Raw genomic sequence first — 22,478 nt, forward strand, 5'->3', positions numbered from 1 at the left:
TTGCGCTTGATTTTTTGGTGACAAGAAGAACTCATTTTTACTTTTTTTTTTCTTGTCTTTTTCCTTTTTACCGGTACCAGGGATCGAACTCATGACTGCCTGCTTTCAAGGCAGGCACTTATGCCGCTGACTAAATCCCCAGCCCCGAATAACTCATTTCTTTTTTTTTTTTTTTATTTTATTTAAGGAGGAAAAAAAAAAAAACCAGAGAAAGGGTACAAGTTATACAGATTTACAGAAAAAAATAAATAGTAGGAAATCACTAGTTAATGGATTACATATTGTCATCCTAGAAATAATTGTTCAAGTCACAAAATTAAAGCTTGTAAAGTGGACATTCCAACAGTGAGACTGCAAACAGTTCCGTTCAATGATCCAATAAAACTCAGTGATATCATTTTCTATCTTATACACTTAAATATACATGCAGTTATATAGTTTAGAGCACTTTCTTTTCCTCTCTTTTGTACAATGACAATTACACATTTTGGGTTTTGTTACTCCCACAGTTCTTATTACTTTTTTGGAAGGGAGTAGAACCAAATGTGACCTAACAGAACAGAATCAATCAAATCAAAAGGGTGCACATAATAGATAATGTAAAAGCATAATACAAGGTTATCAATAATGGTTACCATTATGCCTCCCGCTATCTCTAATAGAATTGCCTATATCATCAGTCACAATAAAATTGAACAAAACAATAAAGAACAAAACCGACAAAACCAAAACATTGGAGACATTATAGGTCTTCAAAAGTAGATAAAAGTCAATGAGAATGGGCGTCATAATGAATCCCACTATCTTCACAGCTGTTGCCTAAACTTTCGAACCTGATACTATCCAGCAAAACAGAATAGGGGAACATCAGTCAAAAACAAGATGGTGAGAGTAATACAGGACTTTAAATCAAGATAATGGAAAGTCAAAGTGGGTTACTATAATATATCCTGCTATTTTTTATTTATTTTTCCCTTAATTAAAAGGATAAAAATAAAAAAGTAAATAATGAAGTGGAGATTGAGATAAAAGAGGGCATAACAGCAAAACAGCACAGATCAAAACATAACCATTTAAGCAGAATAGTGTTTCACTACAAGATAATCCTGACATAAAAGTAGTTACCATATTGTCTCTTTCCTTGAAATCTTTGAGTATAACTTCGTATACTGTAGCATCAAATATATCAAAACAATGTAAAACCATTTAAGAGAATGACAGCATTACAGGGTATTTAGAATCAACTAACAGAAAATGAACAATGGCTTCTGTATAATCTCCTTGTCTTTAAAAGTTTTTGCTTATACTATCGTACATAATAAAATCCAATAAGATACAACCTGTTTAGACCAATGGAGACAGAAGAACAAAAGCTTGATGAGACTTCAAAACAAGATGATACTAAATCAGTATTACCTATTAAGATGTCATTTTCTCCAAAATAGCTGTTCCTATCATCCAATCTTCTCTGTCTCTTTTCTGTTGAGCTCTTTTTCTGTCATTAGTTGTCAGTTTGTCTTCTTCATTTTGTTTTCTGCTCCATTCATTTTGGCCTCTCTGCCACTATTTCTGGATTCTTTGTATTTTTCTTTTTTAGAATATCCTGCAGTATTCTCTGTAGAGTTGAATTGGTGGTTGCAAATTCCCCTAGTTCCTCTTTATCCTGGAAACACCTTGTTTTTCCATCAATTTCCAGGGATAGTTGTGCAGGATATATCAATCTTGGCTGGAGATTATTAACTTTCAAAGCTTGAATTATTTCCCCCCACGCTCTTCATGATTTGATGGTTTGTGCAGAGAAATCTGCTGTAATTCTGATGGGTGTTCCCTTGTAAGTGGTCTGTTTCTTCTCTCTGACGGCTTTTAATATTCTGTTCTTGTATTGAATTTCTGGAATTTTTATTATTATATGCCTGGGTGTTGCTCTGTTTGGGTTATAGGTGGCTGGGGTCCTGTATGCCTCATACATCTGAGTATCTTTACCTTTTGCTAAATTAGGAAAATTCTCCTGGATTATTTCTGTGAGTAGCTTTTGTAGCTCATTTGTTTGGGTCCCTTAAGAAACGTTTAACTACAAGGAAGTTACAGGAAATAGCAAGAAGCTCAGGTTCTTCTTTTATGTTCTTAATTCTTAAGTTATGGATCCTCTTATCATCTTCTAGTCTTTGTATTATTGCTGTTTGTTTCTTTGTTACTTTTAAGAAGTTTTTCATTTCATTCTCCCATATTACAAATCTGCCCTCCAGTTCAGATAGTCTGTCCTTAGTTTCTTTCAAGCTGTTATGCCAGTTTTCGATAGAGTTTTTAGTTTCCTGGTAGTCTCTTTGAACCTGCTTCATGTATTCTATGCTTTCTCTATTTTCTCCATCAAACAATTCTCCCCTCTTCTTCTGTTCTTCCATTCCACCATCTGCTTTTTCTTGTGTGGTGCTTAGCATTTTTCTAACTATTCTGCTTACTTCTAGCTTCAGGTCATTAATAATTTCATTCTTGAACTGATCTATGAGGCTCTCTAGATGGCGTTTTATGTCTATTGGTGCAGTGTCCGCTATTGCCTGTTTCTCAGAATTGGGGGCCGAGGAGCCTTTCTTGTTGCTGCTTCTTCCCATATTCTTTGTTCCTTATATATGCAAGCTTATATAGGAGGCCCAGCTTCCCTCCCTGTCAGCCACAGCCTGATTGAATTGCGCCGGCTAGGTGTTCCCGCCCACCGCAGCACACCAGGAAATTGTAGACCAGGCAGCCTACTCGGGGCCCGCCTCTCTAGGCCACCCTCAGGCTCTGGGATCTGGGTTGTGCTAGCCTACTGGGTCTCCGCCAGCAGCGTCACATAGGCTAGGCACTTCTCACCAATCTCGCTTGAGGGGGGATACGTGGCTGAAGTCACTGCAGTGCCCCGCTCCCGCAAGTCTGCCCAGTCCCAGAATGTCTTCCGCTGGAGTCAAACTGTGGAAGAGTGTCCGTTTCTCTCACTCACCTCACCGCAAATCAATGCACAGCTCCCCGCCTGTCCTGTTTTCAACTCCGTTCACAGATTCCCGTTCTCAGAGCTTCCGTGCGTCTCTCTCCCTGCCAAGCCGATGTAGAGGCAGCCGTCGCGTGGCGGGAAACCCAAATCAGGGCTTCCAATGACGCAGGCTCCAGCCTCCACACTGAGGCCCCTCTGTTCCTGTTCTAGCACCAGGACTGCATTCCAAGTTGGTTTCTCTCAGCTCAGTTCGTTCCTGGGTCAGCAGAGCATATCTCCACCTGCTTATGACTCCTTATTCCGCACCATTCCTGAATTCTAAGCCGAGTCTTTCAGAGAGCCTCTGTAGCTGCTGCTATCTGTCCGCCATGTTCTCCCGGAAGCCCAAACTCCGAAGAACTCATTTCTAACAAGGATGTATTATCAGAACAGAGAGAGAAAGATGTTGGGTCTCCCACAGGTGATGTTGTAGCCTAGTTCTAACCAAATGCACCTCCTTCCTGTTCTGTATGCGCCATTTCAATAAGGATTAAAATTCAATTTCCAGTAAAGACTTAAGTTTCAGCTCCTTGTAAATCCCCCCTCCCCTCCCCATTCTTTTTAGGTTAAGTCTCCATTTCCCGTAAAAGCCTTAAGTTTCAGTTTCTTGTAATCCCCCCACCCCCTTCCACCTATCTGTAATATAATGTGCTGTTCCTTAAGAAACGTTTAACTACAAGGAAGTTACAGGAAATAGCAAGAAGCTCAGGTGCTATCAAACTGTGTCAAAGTTTGCAACATTCCTGTGGTTTTAGGCTTTAAAAACCCAACCCTTTAGCTGTAAGGCGCACAGTCTTCCATATTGGCTCCCAGAGGGTACATCGCCAGGCCTGGCCTAAAATAAAGCCTTTGCTCCATAAATTTTAATTTCTTGCTTCCTTGGATTTTATTCTGGGGTTTGAGCTATCACAGTGAAAGCAACAGTCCCCATGAAATCTTTGTGACCCATTATTTCCATCTCTGCTCTCCCACTGTGTTTGCTTTCCTTCTTTCTTTCTTTCTTTTTCCTTCTTTTAATTTCTCTGGTATGGTCCTTAATACATTTTACAGCAATACCTGTTTATTTGTTTTCTTTGCTACTTGTGGAATTAAGTGCAGGTTCTCTGTTTTATTTTTACCTATTGTGGTGCAATGCCTGTATATGCTTACCGAATAAGAAAAAGAGTTAAAGTAAGTTTGAGAGTAGGGAAGACCATGGAAAGCACATGAGGTAACAAATTACATATATTCATGAATTTTTAAGTGCTCTTTCTAACAAAATGTAGAGCTTAGAGTCCAGGGGTGTAGCTAAGTGATAGAGCACTCACCTAGCATGTATGAGGCCTTGGGTTCAATCCCCAGTTCAACCCTCTCCCCAGTTCAAGAAATTTCTCTCTTTTTGAATGTGTATTCTATTAGTGACACACTTTTAGTGAACAGAATAAAAAGGAAGTAAGGTTATGCTACTTAAGAAATTAGATATTCCAAAACATGTGGTTTCTCTCTGTCTTTCAGGCAGTGCTCTGGAGCAGTTTATGTGACAAGGAGTTGAAGGCTTGTTGTTACAGGTGGCTGAGTTAGTTAGAAATATTACAGGCAGTCAGACAGGGTTCGGCTCTGAAGGATCCGGTGCCTACGACCAGACATCTTATAACCTTGGAGGAGACAGACACCTCTGTTGTGGGCCAGACCTCAAAACAAAAGATGAAACAAATCTAATCAGGGATTGATATTCTAAATAGGTGTGGATCACCGTGAGGAAGCCAGGAGTCACCATCCTAACTGGCTACAGGAAGAGTCACTACTCCTTCAGCATGCCGGCTTGCTATGTGACTTGCTTCCCCATTGTCCCCGATTTGGTCAATTTTACCTGAACAATTAATCTTACTGGCCGTAGTTCTCTCCCACCTCATCCCCACCTTGTGATACTGGGGAACGAAATTCTCAACCTACTATCTGTCTGGTAAGAGTTAGTGTTCTCTAAAAATTGAAGAATGAATTTTAGAAACAATGGAGATTAAGAGCAGATATAGTTATTGAGAGAAAGGAAGCTTCTGTCTGAGAGACAGAGGGAGTTTCCAGTGGGTTGCCAAAGATTCTGTCTTTTCCAAGGATTTTTATAGAGTAAAACCAGCTGCCTGTAACACTTGGACCTGTCTCACCTCATGGTTTTGCTCTGTAAAAGTCACCAGAAAAGACGACTTTTACAGTCTCTCTCAGATAGAAGCTCTCTTTCTCTCAATAAATATATTCTGCTCTTTACCTCCATTGTTCCTAAAATTCATTCTTCGATTTTAGAGAACATGAACTCTTACTGGACACTAGTAAGTTGGGGCTTTCATTCCTCTGTATCCACTGTGTTTCAGAGCCCTGAGGACCAGAGCCATCCTAACAGCGCTGTGAGCGAGAAACCTTGAAAGCAGCTTCCACAGCAGCCTCAGTTGATGCTCAGCAACCTCATGAGAGGTCCTAAACCAAACCACCTAGCGTAACCCTATCCTGAATTCCTAACCCCCAGAGATTATAAATGTTTGATTTTTTTTCTTGTCTTTTTGAGACAGAGTCACTGTAGTTCAGGCAGGCTTTGAGCTCACTTTGTATCCTGGGCTGGTCTTGAACTTGCAACCATCTTTTTGCCTCAGCCTCTGGAGTGCTGGGATTTCAGGCATGGACCACCATACCCAGATCTAAATGCTTGATTTTTTTTTTCAGTTGATAAATTAGAGTGTTACAGGCAGCTGAGCTAGTTAGAAATATTATAGGCAGTCAGACAGGGCTAGACCCTCAAAGAAGCCAGCACCGAGGCCAGATGTCTGATGACCTTGGAGGAGACACACACCTCTTGCTGTAGGCTAGATCTATAGACAGAAAGCAAAACAAATGCAATCACACCCTTAATTAAATCCCTAGAGATTAAGTATGGATCACTTTGCAAAGCCAGGAGTCACCATCCCAACTCCCTATAGGGAAAGTCACTGATCCATAAAGAATGCTGGCTTGCTACATGACTAGCTTCCCCATTTGCCCCTGATTTGATCAGTTTTACCTAAACAAACTTACTGGTTGACCATAGCTGTGTCCCCACCTCATGCCCAGCTACCTCACGAGTTCTCTCTCTCTCTTTTTGTTTTGGTCTTTTTCTTTTTTATTGGTACCGGGGATCATACTCATGACTGCCTACTTGCAAGGCAGGTGTTTATGCCACTGAGCTAAATCCCCAGCCCTGAGTTCTCACTTTTTCCAACTTTAGACCTGCCTCACCTCATGGTTTTATGCTATAAAAATCCCAAGAAAATACAAAATCTTTGATAACCCACTTGGGATCCCTTTTGTCTCTCTCTTGCTTTCTCTCAATAAATATTTCTGCTGTTAACCTCCATTGTTCCTAAAATTCATTCTTCCATTTTGGAGAACACAAACTCATACCAGACACAGCAGGTTGGGAGTTTCACTCCCCTGTATCAAGAGAATGATTTGTTACATAGCAATAAATAACTGCTATAGCAAATAAAAGCTTTACAAATGAATTCCCTGAGGGTTAAAGAAAGGAGAAATGACGTCCACACAGGAGGAGCACACCCAGAAGGAAAGTCTCCAAACGAGAGATTTCTCTCGGAGAACTGGACAAATACATGCATTTGGGGAAAAGAAAGAGCACTTTAGGAAAAAGAACAAAAGCCTGAACAGTGAAAGTCAAGTTCAGGGGCAGTCTCGGGTATCTGCATCCATGTTTCGAGTAAGAAGCTCCTATGGCGGATGAGACAAGCAAAGTGAAAAGCAGAGCATCCCGGGAGCTTCCTCTTTCTCTCCCAAAGCTCTAAGAATAGCTATTTTCCACTATTTAGTCCTTGGACCACTGCTCTTTCTTCATGGAATTCCTTCCTGGAATTACTTTGTGAGTGAATCCATATCGAATATTTTAGCCAATTTCTACTAGATTCTTTAAAATCCATTCTGGACCTAACTGGGGATTTCATCTCACCTCTCCAATTATTTGCTGACCTCCACCTGCACATGATGCCAGTACCTCATCTCCTAAGTTCATCTTCCCCTCCATCCTTCCTTGACTGACCACCTTAAATCTCAAAGATGGCCTAGTTACCTTGGACTGCTCACCTGAGTATAGTTGTGTTAACCCAAGAAGAAAATAAATTTCATGGGATGTTTCCAAGTACAGGATTTCATAGCATTAAATGGAAATCAATCCATAGTGCCACATTTAGAGTTAGTCATTCTTCAGCTTTTACTGAAGAATATATATTTTTCACACACATATGCCAATAGATCCCATCTGTGGGATAACTTTCGTTTACAGCTAAGGTAGCAATTTTCCTTTAATTTGGATCCTGCGCGCAGCTGTTCCCAGGTGTGTGTTGGATTCATACTGGACTACAGAGATGAGATTATACAGCAGCTTTGTCCCTCAGGCTGATGACTATGTCATCACTTCACAAATCTGTCTGCAATTTGTTGTCAGGTTTCCTCAGTTTTGCATCCTCAATGTTTCTTGTCTTCAGGACCTGCCTTATAACTAGATTGTGCTGTACCCAGAGGTGCTTACCATGGCCAAAATTTAGAATCCCCTGATTAGCTTTGAAAAACTCCCTCATCTGGGCCTCACCCAAGACTAATTAAATAGGACCATCTGGGGTGGAACCGAGACTCCTCATTGTTTAAAAGTTTATCTAGTTTTGCACACTTGGATGTGTGGTCAAAGTGGGCAAGAAATAGACTTGCCTGTGCTGACCATCATTCCCATCTGAGAAACCATTCTCACTTTCTGGGAATCAATTTGTGTTTCTATAAAAGGTGATACTTCCCTAGTAGTGAAGCAGTAAATGAAACAGTGTTGTGAAAGGGCATCATGAGTGTAAAGAGTGAGGCACTGTAATCATCACACTTAAACAGCAACCAGTCTAATTCTAGTACTATGAACATTTTCACAGACTGGGAAACTGTTTTTTTGAGCTGCATTCCTTGTACTAGTACCACTTTCCAATTAATATTCTGTACCAGAACCAGGACAACTTTTCTAAATCATCATTTTGTTCAAAAACTCTTCAGGTTTTCATTTCTACCAAACTAAACCCATCAGCTTATACTGCTGCAAGTGAAAACCCAACTACTTTTCTAACTTTACTTTCTATTTTCTAAATATGATCCAGGTCTTAGTCTATTTCCTGTTGCTGTAACAGAATACCTGAAGCCAGGCACGGTGGTTCATGCCTGTAATCCCAGCACTAATGAGGCTGAGGCAGGAGGATTGTTGCAAATTTAAGAGCAGCCTAGGCTACAAAGTGAGCTCAAGGCCAGTTTGAACTGCATAGCAAGACTCTGTTTCAAAAAGATAGAAAGACCAAAATAAAAGAAACAAACAAAAAATCAGAATATCTGAGACTAGGTAAAGAAAAAAGTTTATTTTGGCTCATAATTATGGAAACTGGGAAGTACAACATAAGGTGACTGCCTCTGATAAGGGCATTGGGTTCTTCTCTCATGGTTGTGATAATTAACCCAGAAGAATTAACCCAGTCTTGTAAGACAGGCATTAATCCTTTTTCATGATCTAATCACCCTAAAGGCCCTGTTAGATCAGGGACCAAATTTCGACGTGGATTTTAGAGGGGACAAACCACATTCAAATCATAACAGTCCATAGATATCCAACTGCCATCAGCCAGCCTGCCAATAAGCACTAGAATTCCCATTGTATGACTGCATCGTGCTAGAACTGGGAGAGAAGAGAAGCAAAGATGAACCAAGAAATTGACCATCTCAGAGCTCATAGACTTGGTTAATTCTAGCCAAATATAATCCCCTAAATTATCTTTAATTTCCCATGTTTCTACCTCTATGTTCTCTAATGTACAGATGTGCACAATGCACACTAGTACTTAATCAGTTCTTGAAAAAAAACTTTATTTATTATTTTTTTAAAATTTTATTTAAGGAGAAAAGAAAAAAAAGCAGAGAAAGGGTACAAGTTATACAGATTTGCAGAAAAAAAATGAACAGTAGGAAATCACTAGTTAATGGATTACATATTGTCATCTTAGAAATAATTGTTCAAGTCACAAAATTAAAGCTTGTAAAGTGGACATTCCATCAAAGATACTGCAAACAGTTCTGTTCAATGATCCAATAAAACTCTGTGATATCATTTTCTATCTTATACACTTAAATATACATGCAGTTATATAGTTTAGAGCACTTTCTTTTCCTCTCTTTTGTACAATGACTATTACACATTTTGGGTTTCATTGCTCCCATGGTTCTTATTACTTTTTTGGAAGAGAGTAAAACCAAATGTGATATAACAGAACAGAATCGGTCAAGTCAAAAGGGTGGACATAATAGATAATGTGAAAACATAATACAAGGTGATCAACAATGGTTACCATAATGCCTCACGCTATCTCTAATAGAATTGCCTATATCGTTAGTTACAATACAATTGAACAAAACAGTAAAGAATAAAACCGACAAAACCAAAACATTGGAGACATTGTAGGTCTTCAAAAATAGATAAAAGTTAACGAGAATGGGCGTTATAATGAATCTCATTATCTTCACAGCTGATGCCTAAATTTTCGAACCTGATACTATCCAGCAAAACAGAATAGGGGAACATCAGTTAAAAACCAGATGGTGAGAGTAATACAGGGCTTTAAATCGAGGTAATGGAAAGTCAAAGTGGGTTACTATAATATATCCTGCTATTTTTTTCCTTTAATTAAAAGGATAAAAATAAAAAAGTAAATAATGGAGTGGAGATTGAGATAAAAGAGGGCATAACAACGAAACAGCACAGATCAAAACATAACCATTTAAGCAGAATAGTGTTTCACCACCAGATAATCCTGACCTAAAAGTAGTTACCATATTATCTCCTTCCTTGAAATCCTTGAGTATAACTTCGTATACTGTAGCATTAAGTATATCAAAACAATGTAAAACCATTTAAGAGAATGACAGCATTACAGAGTATTTAGAATTGACTAACAGAAAATGAACAATGGTTTCTGTATAATCTCCTTGTCTTTAAAAGGTTTTTGCTTATACTATCGTACATAATAAAATCCAGTAAGATACAACCTATTTGGACCATTGGAGACAGAAGGACAAAAGCTAGATGAGACTTCAAAACAAGATGGTATTAAATCAGTATTACCTATTAAGATGTCATTTTCTCCAAAATAGCTGTTCCTATCATCCAATCTTCTCTGCCTCATTTCTGTTGAGCTCTTATTCTGTCAGTAGCTGTCAGTTTGTCTTCTTCACTTTGTTCTCTGCTGCATTCGTTGTGGCCTCCATCATTTCTGGATTCTTTGTATTTTTCTTTTTTTAGAATATCCTGCAATACTCTCTGTAGAGTTGAATTGGTGGTTGCAAATTCCCCCAGTTCCTCTTTATCCTGGAAGCACCTTGTTTTTCCATCAATTTCCAGGGACAGTTGTGCAGGATATCTCAATCTTGGCTGGAGATTATTATCTTTCAAAGCTTGAATTATTTCCCTCCATGCTCTTCGTGATTTGATGGTTTGTGCAGAGAAATCTGCTGTAATTCTGATGGGTGCTCCCTTGTAAGTGGTCTGTTTCTTGTCTCTGACAGCTTTTAATATTCTGTTCTTGTATTGAATTTCTGGAATTTTTATTATTATATGCCTGGGTGTTGCTCTGTTTGGGTTGTAGGTAGCTGGGGTCCTGTATGCCTCATACATCTGAGTATCTTTACCTTTTGCTAAATTAGGAAAATTCTCCTGGATTATTTCTGTGAGTAGCTTTTGTAGTTCATTTGTTTGTGTCCCTACTTCTTCTTTTATGTTCTTAATCCTTAAGTTATGGATCCTCTTATTATCTTCTTGTCTTTGTATTATTGCTGTTTGTTTCTTTGTTATTTTTAAGAAGTTTTTCATTTCATTCTCCCATATTACAATTCTGCCCTCCAGTTCAGATAGTCTGTCCTTAGTTTCTTTCAAGCTGTTATGCCAGTCTTCGATAGACTTCTTAGTTTCTTGGTAGTCCCTTTGAACCTGCTTCACGTATTCTATGCTTTCCCTGTTTTCTCCATCAAACAATTCTCCCCTCTTTTTCTGTTCTTCCATTCCACCATCTGTTTTTTCTTGGGTGGTGCTTAGCATTTCTCTAACTATTCTACATACTTCTAGCTTCAGGTCGTTGATAACTTCATTCCTGAATTGGTCTATGAGGCTCTCTATATGGCGCCTTATGTGTAATGGTGCGGTGTCTGCTATTGCCTGTTTCTCAGAATTGGGGGCCGAGGAGCCTTTCTTGTTGCTGCCTCTTCCCATATTCTCTGTTCCTTATATATGCAAGCTTATATGAGAGGCCCAGCTTCTCTCCCTGTCAGCCACAGCCTGATCGAATTGCGCCGGTTAGGTGTTCCCACTCACCGCTGCACACCAGGCAGCCTACGTGGGGCCCGCCCCTCCGGGCCTCCGTCGGGCTCTGGGATCTGGGTTGGGCCAGCCTACGGGGTCCGCCAGCAGCGTCACGCAGGCCAGGCACTTTTCACCAATCCCGCCCAAGAGGGGGATGTGTGGCTGGAGTCGCCACCGCGCCCTGCTCCCGCAGGACTGCCCGGGCCCAGAAAGTCCGCTGGAGTCAAACTGTGGTGGAGTGTCAGTTTCTCTCACTCACCTCGCCACAAGTCAGAACATGCCTCCCTGCCCGTCCTGTTTTCGACTCCGTTCGCAGACTCCCGTTCTCAGAGTTTCGGTGCGTCTCTCTCCTTGCCGAGCCGATGTAGAGGCAGCCAGCCACCACGCGGCGGGAAACCCAAATCGCAGCTTCCAATGGCGTGGGGTCCAGCCTCAGCAGCGAGGCTTTTCTGTTCCTGTTTTAGCACCAGGACTGCATTCCAAGTTGGTTTCTCTCAGCCGAGTTCGTTCCTGAGTCAGCAGAGCATAACTCCACCTGCTTATGTCTCTTTAGTCCGCACCATACCTGGCTTCTGAGCCTAGTTTTCAGAGAGCCTCTGGTAGTTGCTGTTATCTGTCCGCCATGTTCTCCCGGAAGTCGAAAAAAAACTTTAAAAAATGATAGGACAAAATGCTATTATTAAATGGAAATAATCTTCCAAGTGTTTGAAGATTACAATAGTTGGCAGGGCTGGTTTCATGGATGAGGGACCTATCTGGTCACAAAGGGCTCTACCCTCAAAGGGTCTAAGGTTTGGCTGAAAGCTCTGCTGTTAGAAGTAGATACATAAAGTTTAAGGGTAGCTTTTTAACGAGCAAAAGAAACATATATTTGAGAAGTTAAGATGGAACTGAGTTTCCTGCATTAGAAAACATGTCAGGATGTCCAATTTTCCTACTAGAAATTGCCCACAAATGTGATTTTAGGTTTCTAGCAGACATGGTTAGAAGGAAGGAATGATCGGTTATAAGATACTAACCATGATCAGTGGTTAGGAAAAAGCACACGTATCCCTGATAAACTAGAGAGAAATTTCTTTTGTGGGTCTTTACAATTGAGACACGCTAAAATGTCCTTTAGGGACAATATCCTCCATACTTTTAACCAGCAACTGTCACAAGGCCCATTGTCTTACTGTTTCTCACAGCAGTGGCAACACACGACTCAGTACCATTGCTTAGCGCAGACCTGTGCACGGGAAGGACCTTCACGTCTGTGCCACACACGTGCGAGAATGAATGACTGGTAGGGCTCAGACTAGAGTCAGAGTAGTGAATCTGGTCAGCTGTGACGGTCTGACTTAATTCAGGCTAGAGTCTGGAGTATTCTGAAGAATGGACAGATTCTATATTTAGAGAACTCTCCCAAAGAAACACTATTTACAGGCTGTGCACAGCAAGGCATACCAATAACCCCAGCAGTCAGGAGGCTGAAGCTGGAGGAGTTCAAAGTCAGCCTGAGCTATATAGTGGATTCAAATCCAGCCTGGGCTACATAGAAAGGCATTGTTTCAAAACAAAGAAAACACTTCTATTTGTGTATCAGAGGACAGTATCAACACAGTAAAAAGACTCATAAAATATTTGCAAAACACACCTGATAAGATATGAAATCCAGGATGTATAAAAAAATCTAAGACTCAACAAGAATGAAAGCCACAACAAATGACTGACTCCAGAAAAGTGCAAATATTTTGAACACATATTTCTCCAAAGAATATATACAAATGGTTAATAAGCACATGAAAAGAAGTTCAAAATCACAAATCATCAGAGCAAATAAAAACAAAACCATGAGATACCATTTCCTATCCATTGAGATGGCTACCACACACACACACACACACACACACACACACATGCACACTCTGGAAAATAAGTTATATGTATTGGTAAGGTAGAAATTGGAAATTGCGCAGTGTGGTGGGAATTTAAAATGGTATTGCTCTTGTAGAAAGCAGTATGGTAGCTCCTCAAAAATTTGGAATGGGATTCCCATGTGATCTAGCAATTCTTCTTCTATGTATAGAACTAGAACTAAAGGCAGACTCACACACCCAAGTGCAAAGCAGAGTAGTTATAATAGTCAATAATGGAAACTCAAATATCTTCCGTAGAGAAATGGGCTTTTCAAATATGACATATTAATGGAATATGATTCAACCTTAAGATGGAGGGAAATTCTGACAGTTGCTGCAACACGGGCCCTTAAAAACATTAGGCTAGATCAAACAAGACAAATGCAAAAGGAAAAGGACTGCAGAGTTTTAATTTATGTGAGGTAGTTATAGAAATCAAATTCACAGACAGATGGTAGAATAAAGGTTGTCAGGAGTTGGAGGAAAGCATAGGGAATTGTTTAGTAGGTACAGAGTTCAAAGCTGGGCATAGTGGGCATGCTTGTAATTCCAGCACTCGGGGAGCTGAGGCAGGAGGATCACCATAAGGTTGAGGCCAGCTTGGGCTACATAGTGAGACCAAGATCGGCTAGCACAAAAAAGTGACCCTGCCTCAAAAGAACAACACAAAACAAAGTATATGTATGTAAATATATGTATGTATAAATATGTATATGTATATACATGTATATATATGTATACAGAGTTGTACATATTTATGTATATATACAGAGATCTACATATATATGTGCATATGTATACACAGTTTCAGTATGGGATGACAAAACAGTTCTGAGATGGATAATAGTTGAACAATAATGTGAATATGCAAGTTAGACTGTATGCTTAAAATGGTTAAAATGGTAACTTTTATGCATATTTTACCTAAATTTTAATTTAAAAGCCTAATGTTTTTCTCTGTGGCTCTTTGAAATTCTTCACGCAAGTACATTTGAGATCATTTTTAATAACCATATCTAAAAACATCTCCTCCTGTGGAAAATCAAAGCCTATTTGTTGAAATAGCATATCAAGATCAGTTCAATCACACATCACAGAAAGCAACACAGACGGCTTCAACAGAAAGGGGATTTACTATTTCACAAAGTGAGACACAGCAGGAAAAGCAGCTTCTGAGTCGGTGGACTCAGGAATAGTGATGTCATCAGTCCTGGTTCTTTCCTCCGTCCTGTCAGCGCTCTCCTTGGGGAACGGCCCTCCTTGTTGGGAGACGGCCCCCACCGTTCTGGCATCATATGCTTAGATAGAACCCAGAAGTTGCTACTTTTTGCATCTGTTTTTGATAGTAAAGACCCCTTTTCTAGAAAGTTTCCAGCCCACTTCCTCTCTTTTTCATTGTCTAGAACGGAGTAACATTTTCATCCTGTACCAACTGGCAACACAAGAAATAGTGTCATCATTAGTGACTATGTGACTAGTTAGGATGGTCCAAAGCACATAGGGTGGAGAGAACACTGGAGCAAAAGAAAGGATTTGTCACGTGGAAGAAAAATAAAATAGAATGACCTGTACATAGTTAAGCTTTAAATATTCTTAGAAGCATGATATACTGCATGACTTACCTATATATTTCTGGGTCTCAATTCCCAAACCTTTGAATTGAGAGTAACAATATCCACTCACCTGGAAGGGAAGATTAAATGAGATAAATATATTGCAACACATATAGTATACTAACATACAATTATTGTATTAAGCACTATCTCATTACTGACAAACACAAATTATGCTGTATAAATGAGAGTTATCATTACCACTTTTCTTCTCTCAACTGTGTGAATCATTGTATAGTTATCTTCTTTAGTTAACCATTCAAATAACACTCAGCAAATAAACAGCAGCCAAATAATAAACCACCATGGATTGTAGAATCCAATCTTGTGCATAAATCTTTCGATAAATTAGGTTGCTAGGATTGCCATGACAAAGTTTCACAAGACCAAATGACTTAAAAACCAGTTTATTTATTTATTTTTTTTTTGCTCTGGAGATTAGAAGTCTGAGATTAAGGTATTGAAAAGGTTGATATTTTCTGAGGGTGATGAGGAAAGGCTGTATTCCAGGTATCTTTCATAGGTTTATAGATGTTTGTCAATTTCCTTTGACTTTACATCATCTTCTTCCTGTACTTATGTCAAATTTCCCTTCTTTTACTAACATTATTCATTTTGGATGACTCTAATGTCATATTTTAACTTAACTCTGTGAAGTCCCTATCTTCAACTATAGTCACATTCAGAGATACTAGGAGTTAGAACTTTATAGAGTAAAAGGACACGTTGGGTAAGAACTGGTATTGGGAAGTCCATATTTCTGTGAAAGCCCAGGGTAAGAATTCTTATGTCAATCAAGTATCTTTAGCCTAACTACACCAACTTCCTTCCCTGACCTTTTTATTTTAAGTGAATTTGGAAATAACCCCAATTTCCACTCTGGCTGATTTGGAGTAACTGGGTGTAACAAATTTGTGAACAAACAATTTAGAGATAATTTCTTAAGAGAAGCTGTAGGAAGCATGACCCTGGAAAGGGCAGTGGAAAACTCTGACCATCGCAAAGGAACAATTATTGAGCGCTTCATGTGTACAGAGCACGGGAACTCTATTTTGCGGTAATGTTGTGAGGTGTGGGTATGTGTGAGTAAATGGAGTGAACAAACTACAGTTCCAGGTTTGAGGACTTTACTTATGCTACAGGTGTGCGGACTGCTAACTATGATGTAAAGTTGAACAGGAAGTGCACACTAAAAGAGCAAATGATGGGTTAGAAGGATGCAAAAAGGTCAAAGTGAAAATGGTTGGAGAAATCTGAGGGGTTTTTGACTGATGAAAAAGTCAGGTGCGAGGCAGAGACGTAAATGCCTTTAGAAACTCTTTGGGGATTGGCGATTACAAATGTAGGTTATTTATCTGCATAAGAAAGGCAGAAAAGGTTTGAGTAAGGATAAGAAAGAGTAGGTTTACTCAAAATCTTGGGGGAGATTTGGAGTCAAACAATGTGATAAGTCACAACATTAGGCTTAGAAATCACATGCCAAATTTCAGCTAAAATAGGATGGCTTGGGAGGGACTGAGATGCATTTTAGACCAAATCAAATGGAATTGCCTGGGTGCTGTGATCTATGGACGGTGTCAGTGCGACAGTGAAGGGGAAGTGCTTTGGGTTCAGCAGACCTGGGGCAAGACCACGTTCATATCCACTGGTCATAACTTAATGGGAAAGTTGCTTAAATTTCCTACATATTACTCTTCATGTCTGTCAATTGAAAATGTTCATATTATTTCTGAGTTTCTTTGCAAGCATGTGTGAAAATGCTGCAGGTGATGATTAGCGACCCAATCTGGTAAACAGATGTAAAAAATGTTCACCAATAACACAGCAGTTATTGTTCATTGATTTTGGACATAGTTGAACTCTTGAAGCTTCCATGTCCTGTAGAGGAATAATTTGTATCCTTAACAACAATCAAATATGTGTACAAGCCAAACTGCTACCAACATTGTTAAGTTACAAAGAGTCAAAAGGAGAAAGGTAGAGAATAGAGTGTGTATTTCTATGTGGGGGATCTTTACCCTTGCCCAGAACACTTGACCCATGGGGAAAGGTGGAAAGTAACAGCACAGGGAGGAAATTAAAGCAAAGAAAGGGGAAGAGTATGTGAAGTGTCTTATTAGGCATGGTTCTGCTCTGGATCCCTGCAATGGCCGGATCTCTGGTCTTGTCCAGTGGTTGCTACTTTTCCTCCTGACCACTAGAGGGTGCTCTGACTAGATCCACCGTAGTAGATGCAACAAGTGAGAACAGATGGAATCCTAGCTGGGTGAAGCCAGGTGTGGACTGCATCAGTCACTGGAGTTCCAGGTCTGCTTTAATAAATTTCAGGTTAGGCAGGAAGTACAGAAGATTGAGTCCTGCAGGGACTGTATACAGCCAGCTTCTGGGGACCAGGCAGGGAAGGCAGTGGGCTCACATCTGAATCTTAAAAAACAGTGGTAGAACCTCCTGGTTCTTTCTTTTCTTTTCTTTTCTTTTCTTTTCTTTTCTTTTCTTTTCTTTTCTTTTCTTTTCTTTTCTTTTCTTTTCTTTCTTTCTTTCTTTCTTTCTTTCTTTCTTTCTTTCTTTCTTTCTGTCCTGTCTCAAAGCAGTACCACTTCACTGTATGGCAGCTGGAGAAGCAGTTGTAGTGGACAAATAAAGGGAAGAGCCACACGGACATCAGTCACCTAATAGGTGATGGAAAGGATCAAGGAAACAGGAGGAAACACCTGGGTAAAGAGAAAGTAGGGTACACATAGTGGGGAGGAGACTAGGACATATGATAAAAATGGGGGACAGTGGATGAGAGGGGAACTATACATTGCAACCCTTCCCTGCTGATCATATATGGTCATCCTAATGGTCATTTCATTAGGTGGTGAGAACAATGTCTCATACTGATTATGCCAAGAAAGGAGTCCAACTGATAATTTCCCTCTACCATCAGTATAGCAGAGATACCAGGAATCATTTGTGGAAATAAGGGTTTTTGCAAATGTAAGAAAATAGCAGATGTCCATTTTTGAGAAAAGTGTCCACAAGACTTAGATATCATAGGATAAGCTGGCATTTAGTCAAGACATTGTAATGTCCATATAGATTACTTACCATCAGCATTCAAACTAATGCGTAGACCTTTGATTATGATCACATAGTTCTGCCCAACTGCTTTGGAATGCGTGTTGAACTTACCAAAGATGAGGTTAAAAGACTGGAAATGGTTTGTTCATTGCATCACTACTTTTAGAAAAGCAATCTGAGATATAATTTCAATCAAAATCCTTTGGGATTGCTAAAATAGTTCAGTACTTTGTTTCAGGTGAGTTTTCATTGTCGTGGCTTCTACATATTATAGATATGTAACAGGCAATATGTCAAATGTAATGTCACTGTCTCTTAGAACACCATACCAGATCAATAAGTCTGTTGGGACTGGCTATGTAGAGCCCCAAACTAAAAATCGGTTTTAACATGTGCACTAACTTTAACAGTCATTATTAGTAAATCATCTTGGAGTATGTACTTTGAGGCTTTGAGACTTTTTAGAATTTTTCTTTAGAAATATACAATTTAACATGGTTAAATATACAGTTTAACATGGTTAACATTACAAAAAGGAAAAGTAAATTTGTAGCTCAGTTTGGTTTCAATATCTGGTAGGAAGGATGACAATGTGGTTAAAGATGTTTCTTTATCTTTTCATTTATAGCCTGCAAAAGCTGTCCAAACATGGGGTCCCACTTTACTGTGTTTAAACTATTTTATTGAGGTATCATTTACATACCATAAAATCCACTTGTTTTAAGTGTAGAATTTCTTGACTTTGAGTAGATTTATGGGTTTTACAATGATCACTATAAGTCAGTTTTACAATGCAGTTTTAGCCGTCAAATCAAATATGTTGAGCAGAAAGCTCGCTCGGCATCAGGCATCAGGCTGGCTATGCAGCCTGAACAGGGTTTGCTTGTTTCTTCCTCCCAATTCCTCACCCTCTTTTCCTTCCGATTTTCCCCACCCTTCTCCCTACTCTGTGTGCTGTGTGCTGAGTGCCTAAGATACAGGTTGAAAGATGGTCCTTGCTCTTAAAGACTAGGAAGACAATTGCAAAAGCTATAGAAGAGATCACCACATTCTTTTGTGAAAATGCCATCCCTGACAGAAGGATTGCCCTGGATATTATGGGATCACACTTATCTCAGCCTCACCCCAGATTTTCTGAGATTTAAGAGCTCAGCTCAATAAACATTTATTGGGTATTTGTACTCCATGCTGGGCATACAAAGATGAATAAAGAAGTCATCTCTGTCCAGATGTAAGCAGCTATGTAGCGACCTCAGGTGATTCAGCATCCATCAATGTTATGGGTCTGACTGACCTTGTGACCTTGGGCTTCCCTGTAGCCAAGGACAGATCTCTGTTGGTACCATCTCTGATAATAGGAATGGCCTTTTCTTATTTCCTGGCTTTTTGTGTCACCCTTCTCCTTTGGGTCTGATTCCCAAAGGCAATTTCTTTTTTCTTTCTTTCTTTTTTTTTTGTCTTTTTCGTTTTTATCGGTACCAGGGATCAAACTCACAACCACACACTTGCAAGGAAGGCGCTTATGCTGCTGAGCTAAATCCCCAGCCCCCCAAAGGCAATTTCTTATGTAGTCCCTTTCTGGCCACTCACGTAAGATACCCCCACAGACCTGTCCAACATACACTCTGTGTATTTACTATATCATGTATTGTCTGCTTCTTCCATTAGCAAGCAAGTTCTGTGAGTGCTGGAATTTGGGCGTTTTCTTCTCTGTTCTGTCCCAGTCAGGTCACACTCTACTCCATAGATATGGGCTGTAGGGATTCATGAATATTTGGAGCTTTGTCTTGGTCTTCAATGCTGGGGACCCCTCCTCATAATCTGGCTCTTCCAGATCTTGGGGGCTACCTGGATTCTGTCTCTCCTACAGTGGTAGTACCTCAATCTTGAAGGTGATGGCAGCTTTTCTGACCACGACACTTGCCAGCTTGCAGCTCTGAGTACAGCCTGGTTCTAGCTGCCTTGTTCTGGAAATTTCTCCCTGCGGAGTCCAGTGCGACATGTTCTAGCCTGTTCTTACCCTGACTCAAACTGTTGCTGCCTGCCTAACCTCCAATGAGTCTTAAGAACTGGCCCATCCTGGTTTGCCCCAGTTAATTAACCTTCTCTGTGTGACAGCTTTACAAGACAGGACAGAAGGCAGAACACCCGTGATCCTTTGTAAATTAAAATACCAGCCAGTGGAAATGAATGGAAGCCTTTACCCTACACAGGCTGAATGCTGGTATCCTGGCCTCCTGCCCCCCACTAAGAACTGTCTTTAAAACTGTTGAAAAAAAGAGTTGAAACATTTTGGAATAATTACTGAACCCTGAAATTAGCTTCTTAAAAGCAATCTTGAAAATCACTCTTATATAACCAAAATATTTCTAGGCTGAACTTTCTGGTAAAATTTTGTTATGTTATAACTCAGCTTCTTTGTTCCAAGCTCCTGGTCAGCATCTGAGTTGTCCAATACCCTCATTAATTTCTCATTAATTTTTTTTTCTGCCTGAAAGGTAAGGCCTAAAAGTAAGTCCTTATAAACTTACTTTAGGTTTCTAAGATGTGCATGTAGCCTTCAGTGCTCTCTCATGTACAGTAGAGGTTATGTTTTTGTGGGAGGAGGACACGACTCTGTCAGACACCTGTAAAAGGTAATGCTTTAATTGGGATCCCAGAGAGTACTGATCCTTTAAAGTTTTATATGTCTCCAGGTGGTGGTTTTGTGTGTTTGCGTAATCAAAACCTACTGGGAAACATCATCAACAGGTTTGTTTTGTGGGATGAGATGAAAAGGGGCAGCTGAGCGCACTGTGAATCTTAGTGGGCTGCACAAAGCTTGCAATCTAAAGAGAAGGGCTTCCTTGGCTACTAGAGGGAGGAGCGTGGGGACCCAGGACATCAGCCATGAGGCAGCCTGCTCCGTGCAATAGGGCAGGATCATTCAGCTGACCTCTGTATGCAGCTGGTGTGAGACGGGAATCCAGGAAAACTGGCAGGCTTCACTTAGCCATCAGAGTTTTTAAGCTTTTTTTTTTTTTTTTTAAATAAACAAATCGTTTTTTAAGGCACCAGAGGGCATAGAAACCATCCTCTACTAGATACTTTCCTTCTCCATTCCCTTATTACAGTTAACCAAGAAGCAGACATTTAAATTCTCTTAAGAGGGAGAAACAAGACATTCTAAGGATGTCCCTAACACAGGGGTTAGGATGTGTTTTGTTTTCTCAGTGCTAGACTCAAACCCAAGGCCTTTAAGTGCTTTACCACTGAGCTGCACTTTCAACCCAGAATCGGGTTGTAAGGTGAATCATAGGGTGGGTCCCGAAATCTCAGTGGTTCTCCAGATCCCCAGAACTTGCAAATTTCTGCTCCTTGTTCTCCGTGCCCCACCCTGGGGGTGCTGGCAGGCAGTCGTCCACAGAGGCCTCTTTGGATGCATCCTCTCCAGAAAAGCAGACCCCGTAAACTGTCCACGTAAACTTTCAGGGATAGTCAAAAGAATCTGCGGTGACTCTGACTCTGGGTAGTCTCTGGAAACGGGATGACTGGACTCTCCCACCTCCTCTGCCTCCTTTCACACCTTGTTACAGCTCGACTCCCCCCCCCCCGCCCCCATCGGTGGTTAAACATGACAGCTGGGAGCTGGAGTTGAGAGGGTCCTCCAAGGAGAGGCCAGGGGGCGCGCCAGGGAGGGGTGGACCCCTCACGCCACGAGCGGGGGCGCACAGCCGTAAGTGCGAGGCCGGTGGAGAGGAGGGGTGGGTGCAGAGGGGGTGGAGCCGCCGGGGAGGGCGGTGCCGCGGGAGCCGAGCCCGGCCTCTCCCCGCCACCCCCTTCGGTGCTTTAGCCTCGGCAGTGACACAAAAAGCTCCCGCGCCGTGCTGAGCGCCTGACGGCCGTGTCCGACCGGGGACGCGGAGGGCAGCGCGCAGGTGGGGCCACCACCCGGAGGGCCGGACCAGGAGTTGCACTGCAGGCGCCACCCCGCAGCCCGCGGCGGGAGGAGGGCGGCCGCCGGCCCGCGGTGCGCGTGGGGCGTAAAGGGGTGGGCGCACCGGGACCCCCAGCGATGCTGCCACAGCCGCCAGCGTAGCAGGCGCCCCAGCCCGCTGCAGAGCAAGGTCGGTGACTTTCGGTTTGTTGCCTCGCTCTGCACTCTCCCGGGTCGCGCTCGGAGGGAAGAGTGCAAAGCGGTACGTGCGCCCTCGCGGCGCCTGCAGCCAGGGAAGTGGGAAAGGGGACCCTCGGGACAGTTTGTGCGGTGGCGGGGCCGCGGGGACCCTGGGGAATGGGGAGCGGGCGCGGCGGGCCGTGGGGGAGGTGGTCCCAGGAGTTACGTTCTTCCGAGCTGGGGCAGAGTTGGGCTTGCGGCCGGGGCGGGGGAGCGATGCTGCCGGCGGCTCCGCCGAGTCCTCGGATGCCCCTGGAGCTCGGTCCGAGGGAGTCGTCTCGTGCCCGCGCCGCGCGCGCCCCGGTTGTGCCCTGAGCCCACACACTGCCCCGGTGGTCCCTTCTTAGTCCCCAAGTCGGTT

At 41.6% G+C, this 22,478-nt stretch overlaps 1 protein-coding gene across 7 annotated transcripts in view; it reads left to right on the plus strand.

The window, feature by feature from the left end:
- Positions 1–22,478, plus strand: part of Rnf152 (ring finger protein 152) — a 118,768-nt gene that overhangs the window by 19,263 nt on the left and 77,027 nt on the right. For 2 of the 7 annotated variants that reach the window (XM_013157204.3, XM_063231531.1), the window contains exon 1: positions 21,929–22,067. The exons of 3 other annotated variants lie outside the window; for them this stretch is intronic. The gene's annotated coding sequence lies outside the window, so the exon portion shown is untranslated. Of the gene's footprint in view, positions 1–21,653; positions 21,677–21,928; positions 22,068–22,119; positions 22,140–22,478 lie in introns of those variants that run through there. 2 more of the 7 variants (XM_063231528.1, XM_063231529.1) reach the window with 2 other exon arrangements.

The sequence above is a fragment of the Cavia porcellus genome, unplaced genomic scaffold (genome assembly GCF_034190915.1).
Source record: "Cavia porcellus strain 051 isolate PalLab524CR breed Dunkin Hartley unplaced genomic scaffold, mCavPor4.1 scaffold_20, whole genome shotgun sequence".
Classification (NCBI taxonomy): Eukaryota; Metazoa; Chordata; class Mammalia; order Rodentia; family Caviidae; genus Cavia; species Cavia porcellus.